General features: G+C 48.4%; 1 protein-coding gene across 11 annotated transcripts in view; it reads left to right on the forward strand.

The window, feature by feature from the left end:
- Positions 1–18,195, forward strand: part of CTIF (cap binding complex dependent translation initiation factor) — a 292,743-nt gene that overhangs the window by 233,947 nt on the left and 40,601 nt on the right. The window lies entirely within an intron of this gene.

The following is an 18,195-nucleotide window of genomic DNA, read 5'->3' on the forward strand; positions in this document are numbered from 1 at the left end:
ATAAATATTAAAAAAAATTTTTTCTAATAAATGAAAATAAATAAAAGGAAGAGACCATCTTAACTTCAGTAGATGCCCCCCACACTCTGAACCACACACTGCACCTGCAGCCTCCCCAAAGCTGACTAGGGGAGAAGGATTTGGAACAGGCTTGCCTCTTTTTTTTTTTTTTTAATGTTTATTTATTCTTGAGAGAGAGAGAATATGCGCTCAAGTAAGGGAAGGGGCAGAGAGAGAGGGGGGGACAGAGGATCCAAAGCAGGCTCCACGGTGACAACCGAGAGCCCGATGTGGGGCTCGTACTCACAAACTGCGATATCATGACCTGCGCCGAAGTGGGAGGCTCAACCGACTGAGCCACCCAGGAGCCCCCAGGCTTGCCTCTTTTATGTGCTTGTGGCTTCTGAAATATTTGTGAGCACCCTCCTCCCTTACACTCCTCAAACGGGAATGGTTCCCCCCATCCCACTGCTTAAGTCCGTGTCGGAAACCTGCAGTGTCCTTTGGGCCATCCTGAACACGGCTCGAGCCTTTTCTCTGATGGCCGGAGTCAGGCGTGCCCAGCCCAGGGCCAAAAACCCATGTCAGCAGACTCTGCACCAACAGCCTTCCCTGCCCGAGTCCGCAGTACCCTTGTCAAAGTCCCCCGTGGACTCCCAAGGCCTCCTGTGATGGGCCACCCCGATGATTTCCCATAGTGCTGCCCCTTGAGGAGTATCTGAACTACCCTTAATTTTCCTCTCTTCAAACCCCACCTGTCTTGAGTCCTGTTTTTCATATAAAGGGGAAGTTTCTGATCAGCTTAATTGTGCCAACGTGATTTGTAGTTGATATTTTACCTGTGGTTTGACCCGGGGTGGGGGGGGGGGGTGTTTCTGGAGAAATAGTGCCTTCTCCTAAAGGTGTGGTGCTAATGGGGCGACATCAGGCACCGGGGCATGCCGCTGGGGGCGCTCTAGGGCAGGGGGGAGCCTCTGGGATAATTCCACTGAGGCCTGCAGCCAGCCTCTCCCCTATGGGACAGGAATCAAGCATTGGGATCTCGCGGTATCTGTGAGAGGTGGTAGGGCTCCTCGTATGAACCTGTTCTCCCGATGGGGCTCAGCAAGGCCAGGAGCCCTGCCCAGACTCCCAGAGTGCCCTCTGGGCTCCCATTGGGTGTTTGCCAAGGAAGCGGTGCCTTCCGTGCTGGGCAGAGCTGGCGGCATGGGAGGGGAGACAGACGACCCCTTCCAGGTCTTCAGTTCCTCTCACTCAGTCAGAACATCACCTGTCACCCGGGGAACACTTCCTCCGCCTGCAGCAGAGCCGGTGCCACCAAGGGGCCTGCGGGCGGGTGGGGAAGTGCTAGACGCGATGGGTACCTCCAGCTTCCTGCCCTTTCTTTCCACAGACCTGTGAGCGAGCTGATGTTATTTTTATCTGGGGACACTGGCGTGGGAGGTATTTGTCAGTATCATCCGCCGAATGCGGCTTCATTATCTGTTGTCCAAGGTACCCCCAAATAAGTCGTGCTAAGTGTGCTAAGCTGTTCACATTTAAAAATACAGCCAGACTGATGAAAGATAATTTGCTCATGGGGCTGACATCACAACCTAAGCACAGAGCTGTTAGTTCCAGAGGCCAAGCTTTATTTTTACCCTTCTGGGCTTTTGGGTCATCACACATCAGGGCTCAAGCTTTCTTTAAAATCCTCATTCTGTGTCTGTAATCCACAAGAAGGAAAACGGCCCCCAGTATATGGACTGGACACAGGGGCAGGTTGTATATACTCATACTGGGTGTGTGCCGAGTCAGCGTGCATTCCAGTCTGAGTCCAGCGAGGTGGCGGCCTGGTGGGCAGGTATGTGACAGGTGCCGGCCCCAGGAGGTTTCTAAAGACAGTTTCGGGAGTGTCCTCTAATAGGCCTTGGTAGAGCCCCTCGCTGCATTGTTCCCCAGCGTTTTTCTGGTGCCTCTGAGTCTTGCCGTGTCCTAAAAAGTTGCCCCGTGGGGTATAGGACTGTGTAGAGTTTTCACTTGAGGCAGTAGCTCTCAGCTGGGGGGTGAGTTTGCCTCCAGCATGTATTTGAAAACCGCTGGAGATAGTTTTTGTCTCCACTACTCGGGGTGCAGGTCTGGAGCCTCGATTGGCATCGAGTGAGTAGAGGACTACAGTGTGTAGGACAGCGCCCCACAGAAAGGAATAATCCAGCCCAAAATGTCTAGAATACCGAGCCAGGTCAGCAGGACCACAGGTGGGGAGGCGATCGGTGCCAGTTGGCAGCCGTTGGACATGTGGAACAATTCAGGAACGTCTCAATTCACCTTATGCAAGGCCAGGACGTAGCTGGACGTTAAGGGGCTGAGGAGCCAAGTGTGATTCCCACCCCTCAAGGCCAACCACCCAGTTTTGTAGAGTACTTTCAGTTCTCCAGGGGATTTTGTATCGATTACGTCCCTCATTTAGTCTTCACCACCACTCGTGGGTCTGATGGGACAAGTATCATCAGCCCCATTTTGTGGATGACCGAACTGAGGCCCAGGGAGGTGAATAACTTGCCCAAGGTCACCTAGCCCCAGAGAGGCAGATCTTCTGGTCTTTCTGCTAGATCATCTCTTAGTAAGCTTAACACACCCTCTTCTAATTTCAGAGCTCCTTTTTCTCTCTTGGCTCCTGTTGGACTCCATATTGATGAGGAATCATCCCTTTCTTTCTTCTAAATGTGAGCAGAAACTTGAATAAGGACAGGATGAGCTTCCCATCCTAGCATCTACCTTTCTTCTTAGGAAACTTCCCTTTACAGTCCCATGTAGAATACAACCCATCCTGTATTCATGCCCTCTCTGATCTTTTGCCAAGCTCAGATCTAAGACAGAAGTTACCTGCCGGTAGAGCAGCCAAGAGATCACCTCCCTCTGCCTTAACAACGTCCTCTCCCTGGGACTGAGATGCCTCAGAGGCCCCCATTCATTTATTCAGTTACTCTGTAAATACTTGCTAAAAGCCTATTACCTGGCCACTGGATGTATATTGGGGAATAAAACAATTCCGCTGCCCTAACGGTGCTTGTGGCCCCAGTGGGGGAGGCAGTCACTGGGCACATAAACCAGCAGGTGTATAATTCACAATTGTGTTATGTGCCACGATGAAGAGCAAATGATACAGTGATGGGGCAGTAAGCAGAGTAGAGGATTTACTTAGAGAAGGTAGGAGGCCTCTGGGAGGAGAAAACAACAAGGCCAACAGTTGCAGGATGAGTATGTGGGTGAGCTTCTCAAGGGCCAGAGTGTCCCCAGTCCTGGTGAGAGAAGCTCGGTGGGGTGGAGTGGGGGCACCTTGGTATGCATGGAGACAGGATGGATTTTTCTTCTCCAACTCTTCCAGTATTTCACAGTTAACACACCCTTCAGCAGAAATATCTTGAAGGCCTCCCCTCAAGTGAAGTCATCAAGAGTCTCCAAACTGCTGTTTTATACCCAGCTCTACTCTCTGCCGGTTATGTGAGGAAGGAGGAATACACCAAAAGGCTTCCCGTCTAGCCAAGGAAATAAAGTATCACATGAGACTTGTGTTAGCCAGCACGTCAGCTCCCAGTGGGATGCTTCCTACCCCTGCGCCTCCTCTGGCTCAGTAACCTGATGTCAGTACCACCCGCAGTTCCTCCTCTGCACAGATGCCATCACCCATGCCTGGCTCTAACTCCCACCAACACACAGGTCAAGGAGCGGGAGGTCAGACAGGCTATCCCATCACACCTGGCATGGATATTCTTGGGGCCTAATTTGGGAAGGCCAAGGAAACAAGGGCAAGGAGGGGACAAACATCCATTGAGTATCCCCCTCGGCCAGGCAGTTTTCACTCTCATTCTGTCTAGCCCTGTTACCCTTTCCCATGTGGGAGTGTGAGGCTGTGGGAGGTCTTGGGGCTTACCCAGGTCCAAGGGCTGGATGGGAGTCCGATCATCCAGGCCACTTTGGCTTTTGAGCCCCTTGTGTGTACTCTTGACTTCAGGCAAGTCCTCAACCATGTGAAACAGATCTAGCAGAGGGCCTCTGCCTGGCACCGAGGCTCTCGGAGTCTGCCCACCCGACCACCGGTCATCCACCCTGACCGGGGACTCAAGCCTCCTCGGAACAACATAAGGGCCCATCTCGTCTGTGGCCTGGAGCTCATGGCTCATCAAGAGGGCCTGAGTGCTTCCTTCAGGGACACCCCCACCCCGCAGCACTGAGCACAGAGCAGACATCAAGCCCACATGGTTCCAAACGCAACAGCACGTTGCAATAGAGGGACGCGTTCAGACAGAGCCTGATGCAAACAGCTTCCATCCACCTCTTTGCAGAAAATAGCAAGCGTGACCGTCCCTTCCACATCCATATCCCCATATGGTCTTTATAATCGGGGCAGGAGCCAGGATCCCCATTTCACGAGTGCAAATTGTGGCCTTCCGTGAGCCCTCTGCACCTTGTGTCCTCCTCCATTCCAGCTCCCCTCCAGGAACCCCACCCCTAGTCGTAGTTGCTTCACTGTTGTCCAATAAACACTTCAGGATGCAGCTTGATAAAAGATGTGTGCACCCCATCCCAGCTTCCCTGAGGGATAATGCCCCATAAATGTTAGTGTGACTTTTGAAGACTTCGTCTGTGGCAAAGTTCAAAGTCGAGGGTGGATTTGGGCTTCAGGCTGAGTCATTCTGGAATCCCCATTAAAGGCCAAATCTTTGCGTGAGCATTTCAAGGGGTTTTCTCAAATTCTATAAATAGTTTAATAACGCCTGTGTAATTATCTATTTTTATCGCCAGGCTTCCAGACAGTTTCAGAAGTGATGGGGCTGCTCCCTGAAAGTAGGATTTCATGTCTTCAGTTTCATTACCGCTTCCAGAGCACAGCCTGCGGGCCTGGCCCCGAGCAGTGGAATCCCAGACAGCACTTCTGCCTGCCAGAGGTGACCCGACTTTTGTGGGAGCATCTGGTCCAGGCAGAAACTCTAGGACCAGACCCTAGAAATCCCCGAAAGCTGGAAAAGCTGGGTTGTAGCCCCAGCTCCCACTTTCCTCACACAGAAAACCCCAGCCAGCGTACTTGTCTCCTGTATGCCTTGTTCCTAAAATCGTGTCATGTGGGCATCATAACTCTTTTTTAACAGGGAGGGTTCTCACCTTTTTCCTAGGGTTTTCACATCCATTTCATCACTCTGTCATCCTCCTGACCCAGTGCAGGTCGTTTAGTCTCTTTCCATTCTATGCCTGATGGGGAATCAGGCACAGACAGGGATTGCCCCAATAACCGCACAGCAACTTGCCCAAACTAGACTTGTGGCGTTTTTATTTCGCAGACTTGTGGCCTTTTATTTGCTCCCGGAGCTGAGGCCATAGCGTGCACGCCCCCTCCCTCCCCACAGAGAGCTCTGCATGATGGGTAAGACCTCCCTACGCCGGGGCAGACCCTGGTGACCCTATGTGCCTCCAAGGCCACGGCCACTCTCTGGGCAGGGTGGCAGCCAGGCAGAGAGGAATGTCAATTCTGCAGAGCTGAGGGCTGGGCCCTCTCATCTGGGGGCACCCGCAGGGAAAGGCAGGGCAGAGGCAGGCAGCTGTCCTGTCCACAGGTGAGCCTTTTTGGACAGGACGCCTCTGGGGAAGGAAGAGCACCAGAAGCCAAATCAGGGACCTGGGTTCCAGCCCAACGAGCCTCAGAAGTGTGAGATGCTGTGTGAAGTAACACTTGTAGAAGTGGTCTGAAAAGAAAAGTGCCACGTGAATGGATGGTGGGCCTCTGACCCCCAAATCAGGCTGGCAGCCAGGGTACCTCCCATGTGGTCTACTGGCTGGTTACTGAGGGCTGCCCCGGGAGACTTCGGTGCTCCGGTTCACCTGTACCTTGCAAATTGTACCTGTGAGTGTCTTCTGAGGCTCCATGAGTCCTATGACACTCTGCTCGCCCCCATCGGTACTCCTGTCTGTCAAACAGTCCAGCCCTCTCTTCCTCCTCAGGCCGAAAGCAAAACTTCCAGCCTCTTCTGAGGGCTTTTCAAGGCCACAGCCACAGCAGGTGCTGGCTCCCCCTCGCCTGATAATGAGGCTTCACGCCTGCCTAAGTGTGAGACAGAATTCCCACTGAATCAGCCCGGCTTCTCAGCTTCTCCCCACTGCACCCCAGGGCTGCTGCTGCTCCCGCCCCCCCCTCATACAGATCAGCAGAGCTGAGCCAACCTGACCTGATTTTGCCAAGCCAGAGATATTCTAGGTGCTCACACCCTGGGAGGCTTGGAGAATGTCTCCAGAAGTTTCTAGATTCAACTGGAAGTGGCTGATGGCTCTTCCCAGCCACAGTGCCGTCCATGAACCATCAGTGATGGAGAGTGTCTCCAGTGATTTTTTTTTTTTATTGGTAATAATTGGAGGGCCGGGATTGGGGGAACGATTTTCATTTCCACTGATTCAAGCAGATTCAAGATCATCCAATAACGTTATTCTCTCTTCATCCTTTTGAGTGGGACTCAAAGGGCTATAGTACCCACCAACAGGCAGGGCATTTGACATGATGCTCAGGAGAGTTTCAGGCATGTGTGAAAGCCACAGTGATGGTCCCAGACCCAGATCTGTGTTTGCAGTGGGGAGCTGTTTCCTCTATCTGTGGTCTGGGGACCAGTCGTAGCACCCCACCTGCCCAGCTACGAAATTGGCAACATGGGTCTGGCAGATCAGGGAGCCCCATGTCCACGTCCGCAGTGATTGGGCTGAGGGATGGTCATGTGACAAGCAGGGCCAATCAAAATCTGTCCCTGAGATTTGTGGTTTGGACAGTAGGACACAGGGAGGTCTGTCTTCCTTCCGCTCACAAGCCATTATGCTAGAGATTGGGAGCTACTGACCGCCATCTCTGCCCTTCGCCGTCACAAAGGGAGACCCTGGCAGTAGAGAAGGTGGTTTATGTGCACAAAACCAAGACAGGCAGAGGCAAGAGCGGGAGGGCCAGCTCTGGCATCATTGCATGAGCCCCGTGGATCGGCTGTGTCCTTGGACCCCACCCCTCCCGTTAGCCAGTTGAGGCCTCATGCAGGTTTGGGAGGGTTTCTGTCACTCCCAGCTGAGATCACTACCCAACAGCGCGCAGCAGAGTGAAGCAGTGGAGAGTGAGAGTGACCAGGGCTTTGGCATCATGTGGGTGGATGTCTGGTCCGCGGGCCAGGCAAGTCAGGGATACTCAGTGAGAAGTTCCGCCTGGCGTGGGAAAGGACATGCCCAGAGCCAAGGAGCAGTGCAGGGCCCAGCAGACATCAGAACTCCAGGCAAGCAACCAGTCGTGGGGGGAAAGGCTGCAGCCCTGTGCTCACACTGGCCTCTGGGCCACCTTCTCCCTCCAGACAAGATGGGGAGCCACAGCAGACTCAGGCCCGAGCCTGAGTGACCTATGGGTGAGAGTCTCACTGTTCCAGAGCTGACGTACTACTGAGTGAATCCCCAGTGCCAGGCCTCAGCGCCTAACAAGACCGAGTCAAGACTAGCAGCCGTGGCCACAGTGTGGCCGTGATGGCCAGCTGTGGGTGCAGCCTGGTGAGCATGCCTCTCGGCCGGGGCTGCACCCACAGCCTGCCAGAAGGATGGGGGGCAGCCAGGTCCGGGGCCAGCTTTGGTGGACAGAATGACTCAGGATGCGATGGCCAAGAGGTCTCTCCGCCACTTGTTAAACACCTACTGTGCGCCAGATACACCACACGTGTCAGTCTTTGAAGCCAAGAAGGTCTCTCTGACCCAGTCGGAGGGACGCCAAGCCCTGGGTGATCCTTCCATGATGCTGCCCCAAGTAGGTTTCTGAGAGGCAGGGTGTGTGGGCTGCCGGAGGAAGCCTGGCCAAGACAAAGATGCCTACCAGATAGCCCTTCCTCCCTTCTCCTCCCCTGACCCTGGCGCTGTGCTGGAGGCATGCCCACCCAGCCTCAGCCCGTTCTCCTTACCGACCCGGCCCGGCCATGTGTCCTGATGCCTGGCCCCCAGCGCCATTCCGTCCTGCCCGGAGCCCAGGGATCCACTGTTCAATCACAGAAGGTGGGCCTGTTTTTACAGCCCTCACTTCTTCTGGTACGGAGCCACTGAAACCAACCTGAGGTGGCTTAATTTCCCTGAATCCCTTTTCATAAGGTTGCAGAGGGGTCTCGTGGAACCCGGAGGCCCCAGCCCAGAAAAGGACAGGAAATGGCACATCCAGGATTCTCTGTCTCAGGCCACGGGAGATTGATCTAGCTAGGCTCTAGTTTCCTCTCCGGACCAGCTCTGGGCTTGGGAATTCCCCTGCCTCTGGGGGGACTGCTACTTTAGAGAGGGAGTCAGCAGCAGGGGCGCCTCCCTGAGTGGCTGACACTGAAGCAGAAGCCTGAAGGAAGTGAAAGCCTGCACCGAATAAAAATAGAGCACCTCCTAGTCGAAAATGACTTTTCGTCTTTCCAATATAAAGAATTCCATCAAATACTCTCTTTGAGCCCTCCAGCCAGTGGCCGAGGAGAAGGGCTGAGACCCACTCACTGCTGCTGGCTGTCACCAGCTCCTCAATGCCTGTCCCTCCCACGTCTCATCCCAGCCTCTCCAGGAAAAAGAAACTTCCTGCCAGAAGTAAATAAGAGTGCACTTTCTCCTCCCCGCTGGGGAGATGGCAGCCCCAGCCACCTCTCTGCCCAGAAACAAACCGGAGTCACTGGGGGTGGAGAGTGTGCATGGGCACATTTCCCCGGGTCGTTTGTTTTCAAAGGAGAAGGGAATGATGGCGAGTTTGCAGGGAGCGGTGGGGCCGCCCGTGGACTTCAGGAAGTGTCCGAATACACTGTGATCCTTATGCCTTACCCCTCCCCTCGCTCAGGACGGCATCTCCCCAGTGCCGTGGCCGCCTGGGGGCGGGGGTGTCTCCCCCCTGTGCCTGTACGCAGCTGTTTTTGGCTTGACCACAGGACTCTATCATGCCAGAGTTCATGTGGTTATCCAGAGCGGGGAAGAATTTCCCAGAATGCCTTGAGAAACCTGAGACACTGAATGGCTTTCAGGGCTTATTGATGTGGCCGGTGCAGGAAATAGCAGTACGTCAATAAATAGTTTTAGGCAGGAAACAGGGCTTAAATGGTAGCCTTAAAGTTTGGGGAAAGGCACTAGGGGTTGCTGGGAGGGAGCCTGCCAGGCAGATGAGAACCTGGAGCCAAATACCAGACTTTGAAATGGCTGCCACCAATCTGAGGCCCCTTGCTGGTTCTGGATGCAAGAGGCCGATGTTGAAGGCAGAGCTGAGACCCAGGGGACGGCCGATTTCGGTTGGCAGAAAAGAGCTCCTTGTTTCAGAGGAAAAGCCGGCAGCCGACAACATGTGTGCCCAGAGAAGACATGCAGCTGGGTTTCGGTGGCCTCTGAGCTGGGCATGTTCACAACGCATTTCCCCACCCTTCCAGTGAGAGTCAACGCTAGCTTGTAGAACGCTCCAGGAGTTCCGCTGTCCTCGTCAAAAAAATCAAGGGAAAGGGTCACAACCTGCCAATTTCTTCCTAAGGAACTGCTTTTCTGATTATAAAACAAAATGTTCACAGAAAAATAGAAACATTCAGGAAGTAATAAAAAGTAAAAAACAAAGGTCATCCATAAATCCACTATTGAGAAACAACGACTGTTACACCTTGGATATTTCTCATCTTTTTCCTTTCAAAGAAAATTTCACGGGGGCGCCTGGGTGGCTCAGTCAGTTGAGCATCTGACGCTTGATTTCGGCTCAGGTCATGATCTTCACGGTTCGTGGGTTCGAGCCCAGCATCGGGCTCCACGCTGACGGCACTGAGCCGGCTCTCTCTTCCTCTCTCTCTCTCTCTCTGCCCCTCCCCCTACTCACACTCTTCTCTCTTTCTCCCTCTCTCAAAATAAATAAAAATGTTTTTAAAAAATTTGTGGATGCGATTACATGCAATTACATGCAATTATGCTTTCGGTTTTTTCACTTAACGTGATATAACCATTTTCCCATGGTGTTATAAACTTCTCATAAACATAATTTTTAATGGGTGCAAGGATTATCGCTTACTCAATCATTCTCCTATTGTTGGATACTTAGGTTGTTGAATTTTTGTGCTTGTTAAGCTTATTTTTCCTGTTACTATTAATACTGCCTTATGATAATTATCCCCAAGTGCAATCACTAAATCAAACAATAAGAACACTTTGAAGGCTTATTTTAAGATCTTTTTAGGAACGTATAACCAATTTACACGGCACGCATATGAATGTCTATCTCACCGCATCCTCACCAGCACTGACAATTACCGGTTTTTAATTTATTAATATAGAAGGTAGAAAAAAATGGTATTTTCATTAATTTGATTGCTACTGAGACTTAATTAATTTGTTTCTATTTATTTATCAGCAATTTATGTTTTCATATGTGAATTATCCTTTAATGGCCTTTTCCCATTCGTCCATGAGGGATTTAGTACTTGTATTACAAATGTGATCAAGGTGTTTATAGACTGTTGCCCTGTGTCACATTTATTACAGACTTTTTTCCCAGACTACTAATTGCCTTCTAAGTGTGTTTGTAATATTTTGATGCATTCCTTTGTTGTGTTAATGTGGAAAGCCCTTCTCCATCCAGAAATTTTATTCTCAATCTAATTTTCTTCAAATTCATGTGGTTTGTCTCTCTCTTTCTCTTTTTTTTTTTTTTTTCTTGAAGGTTTACCTCTTTATTCCATCTGGTATTCATTTTAGGGCCCAGTGTGAGGGGAGACTCTAAAGTATTATCCCCCCCAACTCCCAACAGTACAGCTGTACCTGTACTGTTGCCTGAGTGACTAATGCTCCCTTTGCCACTGATTTGTGGTCCTCTGGGGACCATGTGATAAATCCTTATGGATACCAAATCTGTTTCTAGGCTATGTGATCTAACTATCCATTCTTACTTATGTCAGTTCCATACCCTTTCGAATTAAAGCTTTAGGATAGGTGAAAAACCGTATGACTCTTTGCAATTTTGATTGTTCTGATTTTAGCTTTTCTCCTGTACTCTTTCAAATTACTTTTAGGATTATTGTTTTAAGCCCTTTTCCCTCCAAAGAGTTCCCATTGGAATATGGAGTACAAACCGAAGTTACGCTTGTGAATTATTTCACAGGGAATCACCATCTTTATAATGCTATCTACCCATTAAGGAATATTGTGTGTTTCTTCATTTGTGGAAGGCTGTCCGGAATCTCTCAGTTTGGTTTTGCAATTTTCTTCGTAGAAATTTTGCACATTTCTAAATAATGTTGGTGAAGTATTTTTGTTGCCTTAAAAAAGGAGCTTTTGTGCACTAAAATATCTCACTGGTTAATCTTATTTTAAAAAGCTGTTGATTTTTGTTTATTAATTTTGGGTCTAAATACTCTTATTAATTAATTAGTGGCTAAACTGTCTTCTTAATTCGAATCTTTATTAGAGGGTTCTCCTGGGTTTTTCATACGCGTAACCACATCAAATCATTTTATCTCCTTCCAAGGGTCATGGACGTTGCTGCAATTTTTTAATTAGGCCTATTGATGTAATATATTATGTTGATAGATTTCCTAATACTAAATCGTCCTTGCCTTTCCGGCATAAAATCTACTTGGTTATAACGATCTATTTACTAGCATTTCATTTGGGACTTTCACATCAACTCACATCGGAGAGATAAGCCCATAGACTTGCTTGCTTGTAATATACTATCATGAGATTTGGGTAATAGGAAACTGGAAAAACTTATCTTTTTATGTTCTAGATCAGTCAACATAGCAGAGCAGCTATCTAATTTTTTGAAAATTTGAATCAACTTACCTATAAAAATCATAAGTTTAGAGACCTCCAAATTCAAAACTTTTCATTTTGTATTATGATTTTTATCTTTTCTGACCTTTTTATTGATTTTTTTTAAGTAAAGTGTGGCTATATTTATTTTTTTTAACATCGCCTGTTTTATCATCTTCCCCCAAATCATCAACACAGCGTTGTAAATAGCTTTTATTACATTTTTATCTACTATATATCTTTTTTAATATTTTGATTGTATTTCTGCTTTATTTCTGTTTCTTCTTTCTTGATTTTACATAATTTCCTTTCTCTGTTTTCTAATTAATTAGTTTGGGGCTTTATCTCTATTATGTCCTTTCATATATTTCCTTAGTTACTAGAGCCTTATTAATAAAAGCTTATTTACTTTGAGAGAGACAGAGAGAGGTGGGAGAAGAGGGGCAGAGAGAGAGAGAGAATCCCAAGCAGGCTCCATGCTTCAGCACAGAGCCCAACATGGCGTTTGATCCCATAAACCATGAGGTCATGACCTGAGCCAAAGTCAAGAGTCAGACAGCTTAACCGACTGGGCCATCCAGGAGCCTCCTCCACATGTGTGATTTCGAATTTAATAACATATTTCACCCAGTATATCCAAAATTTCAACATGTAGTTGATATTTTTTAAATATGAGACATTTACATTCTTTGATACTAAGTCTTTAACAACTCCTCTCTATTTTACACTTACAGCACATCTCAGTTTGTATGACCACATTTCAAGCACTCAGTAGTCCTATGTCACAAGTGGCTACCATACTGGACAGAATAGGTTTGGATGATGTATTTGCTTCCTCTTTTTAATAGCCCAAATGGTTAAGACTATAAACTCACCTTTCATTATAGCTTTGACCACATCCCGCAAGCGTTTATAACTCTCTATTTCCTAATCTATTATCATATATTTGATGATCTCTTCATTCCATCTTTCTTTAGGAGACTATTTTTAAACACCCAAGTAATTGGCTGCTCTTTTATTGCTCTTAATTCTTGGGCCAAATAGAATTTCTGTGCTTGGAAATTTGTAGTGAATCACAACTTACATGAGGCTAGTTTCCCTTTAGTCTTATTAATTACATTATTGAAACCATCTAAGTGATTGAATTTTGTCCATTAGCCATGGAATACATGGTTTCATTTCCAAATACTGTTCTTCTTTGTTCTCTTATGTTTCAAGAGATTTTGTTTTATATATTTGAGTCAATGCTATGTAGTATATAATCTTTCTTGTTATCTATTATGAATGTAATTATACATACATATACATATAACCTTTTTTATTTTACGTAAGTATTGTTATCTTGAAAACTACTTTGATTTTACTAGTGTTTTCATTTTATTTTTATTTTCCCACCATTATTTTTACCCATCCATTTATTTTATATATCCTGTTTTCAGTGTGGCCAATGGTTACTAGTGTTTACTTTTAATACTTTCAAAGTCATAGTTTAACTTCTATTTCTATGTTTACCGTACTTAAGGAAAACACAATAGCTTGTGAATCCTTCAGGTCTAAATTATGAAATGTGTATGCCTTACAGTCTTCTGTTCCTTTCTACCAGTATTTATCAGTCTTCAGTAATTTAATCTTAGATTATTAAATCACTACTACTATAAGATTCTTATTCAGATTTCATTTAAAGATTAAATAGCTTCTCTTTCAAGGACTGTTTCCGGCTTTTGATTCTATCTTACAACCAAAGTTATAATTACTTATTTTAACTTCATCAGTCTGTCTCCCTCATTTCAGTTTTCACTTCTGGTCCTGCTATACTCTGATTTCCTCAAGCTGAGCCTAAATTTTGTTGGCCGGGCATGCTCTTAAGAAAGCTTTTGCATTTTTAAATTATTTTTCACTGCGGCAACAGAAAACACCACATAAGTAAAATTTACCATCCCGACCGGTTCTATGTGTGCAATTCCATCACGTTAGCTATGGTCACATTGTTGCGCAACCAGTCTCCACAACTTTTTCATCTTACGGAACTGAAACTCTAACCCATCAAGCAATTCTCTGGTCCCCTCTCTCCCCAGCCACCAGCAACCACCATTCTGGTTTTCTGTTTCTGTGATTTCGACTTCTCCAGTTACCTGTGGAGGAGGAATCATACGGTACTTGTCATTTTGTGGCTTGCATATTTCAGTTAGCATAATGTCCTCCAGCTTCACCTGTGTTGTAGCACATGTCAGAATTTCCTTCCTTATTAAGCATGTAGGTAGGACTTTGAAGAACATTTACTTAGGTAAGATGCGTTTCTCCTGCTTTTGCTCGGCGCTCTGTGTGTTCTTTTCCCCCACAAACAAACGAAGATGTTGCCTCGGTGTCTCTGAGTTTTAACATCAAACACAGAAGTGTAAGGCCAACCACATTTTTGTTCCTTTGTAAGAAACCTAGGGCTGTTCCGCGCCCCGATCAAAGCTGTTTTTAGAATTTTTCTTTTTCTTGAAATTAAAAAAGAAAATTCTCCTGCTAAGTATCAATGGTGGGGCTCCGGAACGCCGTGCACCCCTTCCACCCGAAGAGTGTACTCTTTGACTTCTGGTTTTCAACTCAAAGTGTTTCGCTCTGCTCTCTGTATCCCATCTATTCTGGGATCCTTTTTGAAAACCTCTGTAATTCATAGGTTAGACAACCGTCCATTCAGTCTTCTCCTTTTTCATTTCCTTTTCATCCATCTTCAGCTTTCTAGTTACTTTCCAAGTTTGTCTTATGTACGACTTTTTCTGCAGAACCCATTCCGTCCTTTGTTGCCTTCGGCTCACGTCCCCATGTTGCCACTGTGTTCCTCATTCCCATTCGGTTCCCCCCCGAACGCCGGCTCCCATCTTAACACTTCCTCTCTGCTTGGGGCTTTTAGCGAGTCGTGGTCCCTACTTGTGAACGCCCCTCCACCTGTCACAGAACCCATGCTATTGCCCTTCGGGACCTAAAAGCCCACCATGTTTTGTACTTGAATTTTTAACTTTATTTATTCTTGGCACCTTGTTTTCATTTTCAAAGCCATGCATTACCATTAGGCCTTCAGGGTGGCGAGCCCCTGTTCTGCGGTGCAGGCTTTTCCCATAGAGGGCAGATTGCTTTTCTCTTCCCTTACCCTTGAATGACAGAGGCTCAGTTTGGTTCTGGGGTTAGCCGTATGGATCATCCTTGGAATTCTCGATGTCTGCTGTGGCAGCGGTCGAGTCTTCCTCTCTGTGGGTGGTTTCATGTGCACACCCCAAATGTGATTTCCAGTATTTAGCAGGTGTTCAGATTCCTAGTGCGTTTTGCCAGCCCCAAACAGAGTCCTCTCTTGGGGCCACTGATTACCAGGAGGAAACTGAGTCAAGCTGTAGTTCTTTGATCAGATGTGATCGGTTTTTTAAACTCTGGCTTCTGGTATGCACAGCCCCAAGCCTTTTCCTGACTGAGAGCGCTTTGCCTGATAGTATCGTGCCTCTGAGGACACAGGGTGCCTTCGGCCCCTGAATCCCTAGTGACCAGGGCAAGAGCAGTGCTGGTAGGAGCTGCCCTGGTGTGCGGGACGGGGTGCGAAAGCAGCCACAGACTGCCTACCAGCCAGGGGCCGACGGGGAGGGGCTGAAGGCCAAGCTGCCTGCCCATCTACCCCTTGACTTTGGTCTTCTGGGAGGAGGCTAAGCTGCTCTGGGCAACAAGAGCTTCTTCATGACAGCACTTTACTTAGTGGCGTCAACCTCCCGAGTCTGGTGAGGAGTCTGTTGGTGAACTGTTGTCTTCCTTCTCAGTGCTGTTGTGGGGATTTCTTCTTCTACGTCCGCCTGCACAGGCATTTTTCTGGGAGATGGGGAAAGGATAACTCAGGCACTGATAGAGGGCCCCGACTTGATTCCCAGGTCGGCACTTTATAAAGGCCGGGAGTTGTGGTTCTCAGCCACGGTTGCACAACGGAATCACCTGGAGGCTTTCACGGATTACCAGGGTCCTGGCCCCACCGTGGCCAGCGACACAAACCTCTCTGCAGCGGAGCCCAAACATCTGTAGCTTCCAGGTTCCTCCAGGTGACTCCAGCGTGCAACCAAGGCTGAGAGCCTTCAGGCCAGTATTTCAAGAGCAATGGTAGGGCGGAGGTTCTTACTCAGATTCCAATGCTAAGTGACCTCGATCCAGTCTTTTAACCTCTTTGAGCCTTAGTCTCTCCCATTCGAACATTGAAACACTAATGTCTGCCTCTGCTCTGACCACACAAGGATATAGTGGGACAAACACAGGCTAATGAGAATGAAATGACCTAAAGATTCATGACTTCTAGGACAGCAGTCCAGGGCCCTTTATAGGCCTAGGGTGGTGGGCAAAGTCATGTATTAATTCACAGGTACCTAAAACACCACCAGGCCGCCCCTCTGGGCTCCCTGCTCTCAGTGCAGGGCCCACTTCGGATCCTCTGTCCCCGTCTCTCTCTCTCCCTCTCTCTCTCTGCCCTTCCCCACTTGCACTCTCTCTCCCTCTCTCTCTCTCAAAAATATACAAACATTTACGGACATGTGGGTAGCTCAGTCAATTAAGCGTCCGACTTCAGCTCCAGTCACGATCTCATCGTTTGTGCGTTCGAGCCCTGCGTGGGGCTCTGTGCCGACAGCTCAGAGCCTGGAGCCTGCTTCAGACTTTATCTCCCTCTCTCTCTGCCCCTCCCCCTCTGTCTCTCCCTCCCTCTCCCTCTCTCTCTCTCTCTCTCTCTCTCTCTCTCAAAAATAAACATTGAAAACTTTTAAAATAAAAATAAAAGGAAGAGGAAGAAAAGCTTGGTGTCCAGAGCGGGAAGATCTGGGTTCAAATCCCAGCTCTGCCATGGGCAAATTGGATAACTTCTCTAACCTCCATTTCACCATCTATAAAATGGGGCAATAATAGGACCTACCTCATGGGATCATTGTGATGATCGAATATGAACAGTTAGGGTACTTGACTCAGTGTCTGGTGCACGGGCAGTGGCTGCTGTTGCTATTGTTTGAAACACACACACGCTTTAAACTGACCAAACTGAAATTATAAGCCGTGACCCAGGCTCATCAGAAGCAGAAACCGAGTGACATCTCTTGGAGATCTTCTTACCCAGCCCGAATTTGCCAGCCAAGGAGGCTGCGGCCCCATCTGCCCTTTTAGGCTTCTAGATGGCACTTCCGTCACGCACAAGGCGCAGACGTGAACCATGTCTTCTGTGAGATTCTGGCAGCAAGGAGAATGTGCGGCCGAAATGAGCAAGGGGGCGGGTACTGGGCGGTGGGAACGGCCTACCGCCCATTCTACAGCGTGTGCCGTCCCGTGTCCGTTCCTCTTGGTGGCACAGTCACCCAGATCCAGAATCTTGGTATCACCTTTGAGTCTTCCTTTTCCATCAGCCCTGCAATCCATCGCTTTGTGACTCCTTATCTTGACAATGTGCCAATCCTGTATCAGGCAGCTATTGCGGCTCGACAGACACCCACAGAAATCCTAACGGCACACCTTACTGTCTTGTCTTATGTGCCTCCAAGTTGGCTGGGGGTCACCTGATCTCGTCTAGACTTGGGTGGGGCCCTGCTTCGCGGGTCTCTCATCTTCCCTTTGGGACCATCAGACCGGCCCCCGGATGGCCTTCCCATGACAATGAGAGAAGCATGGGAGAGTAAACATCAGGCCATTTAAGGCCTGGGATCAGAACCGGCGCCCTGTCACTTCTGCTTATTCTGTTGGCCAAAGCAAGTCATATGGCCGAACCCAAAGACAAGGGGCAGGGGAGATATATTTCTGAATATAATCTAACCTACCACAGAGTCTCATCTCACAGATGCCAGGGAGTTCAGGTTTCATGCAGCCTGCGCTTTTGCGGTGGCCTCCGTCTGGTCTCCATATCCATGCCATATTAACCTTGTAAGGAGCATAGATATGACCGTGGCCTTTCGTGACGCACACACCCCAAAACCTCCTCTGCCAACCATCACACAGAATGCAGCTCCTGGGCTGGTTTCAATTGTCCGTACTCTAGCCCCACCCTCTTTCTCAGGCCTGCCTCCTGTTTTGTCCTCTCTATGCCACCCATGCCGGACCCAGGCTGGGTTATACCTCCCTGTTTCCCAAACACCCATGTTACCCCCCCTACATCGTTTTTCTCCCCACCAGACGCACCCCACCCCTGTCGGAATCCTAGCTTTTTCGTGGCCTTGATTTCCAATTGGAAGTGATAACTTCTGCCTCGGAGCTCCCAAAGACCTTTCACCTAGAATGACACCCCTGTCCCCAGTGGCTTTAATACCTTCATTCTTGTATCACAGTTATGAGTGAACATGTCATTTCCTAGTCCTTAAAACGGAGCCTGGCACACAATGGGGCGATACTATTTTTAAGGAAGATAAATGAGTGCCTCTAATCTTGCTACTTGCCCTA

The sequence above is a fragment of the Acinonyx jubatus genome, chromosome D3 (assembly GCF_027475565.1).
Source record: "Acinonyx jubatus isolate Ajub_Pintada_27869175 chromosome D3, VMU_Ajub_asm_v1.0, whole genome shotgun sequence".
Lineage (NCBI taxonomy): Eukaryota > Metazoa > Chordata > Mammalia > Carnivora > Felidae > Acinonyx > Acinonyx jubatus.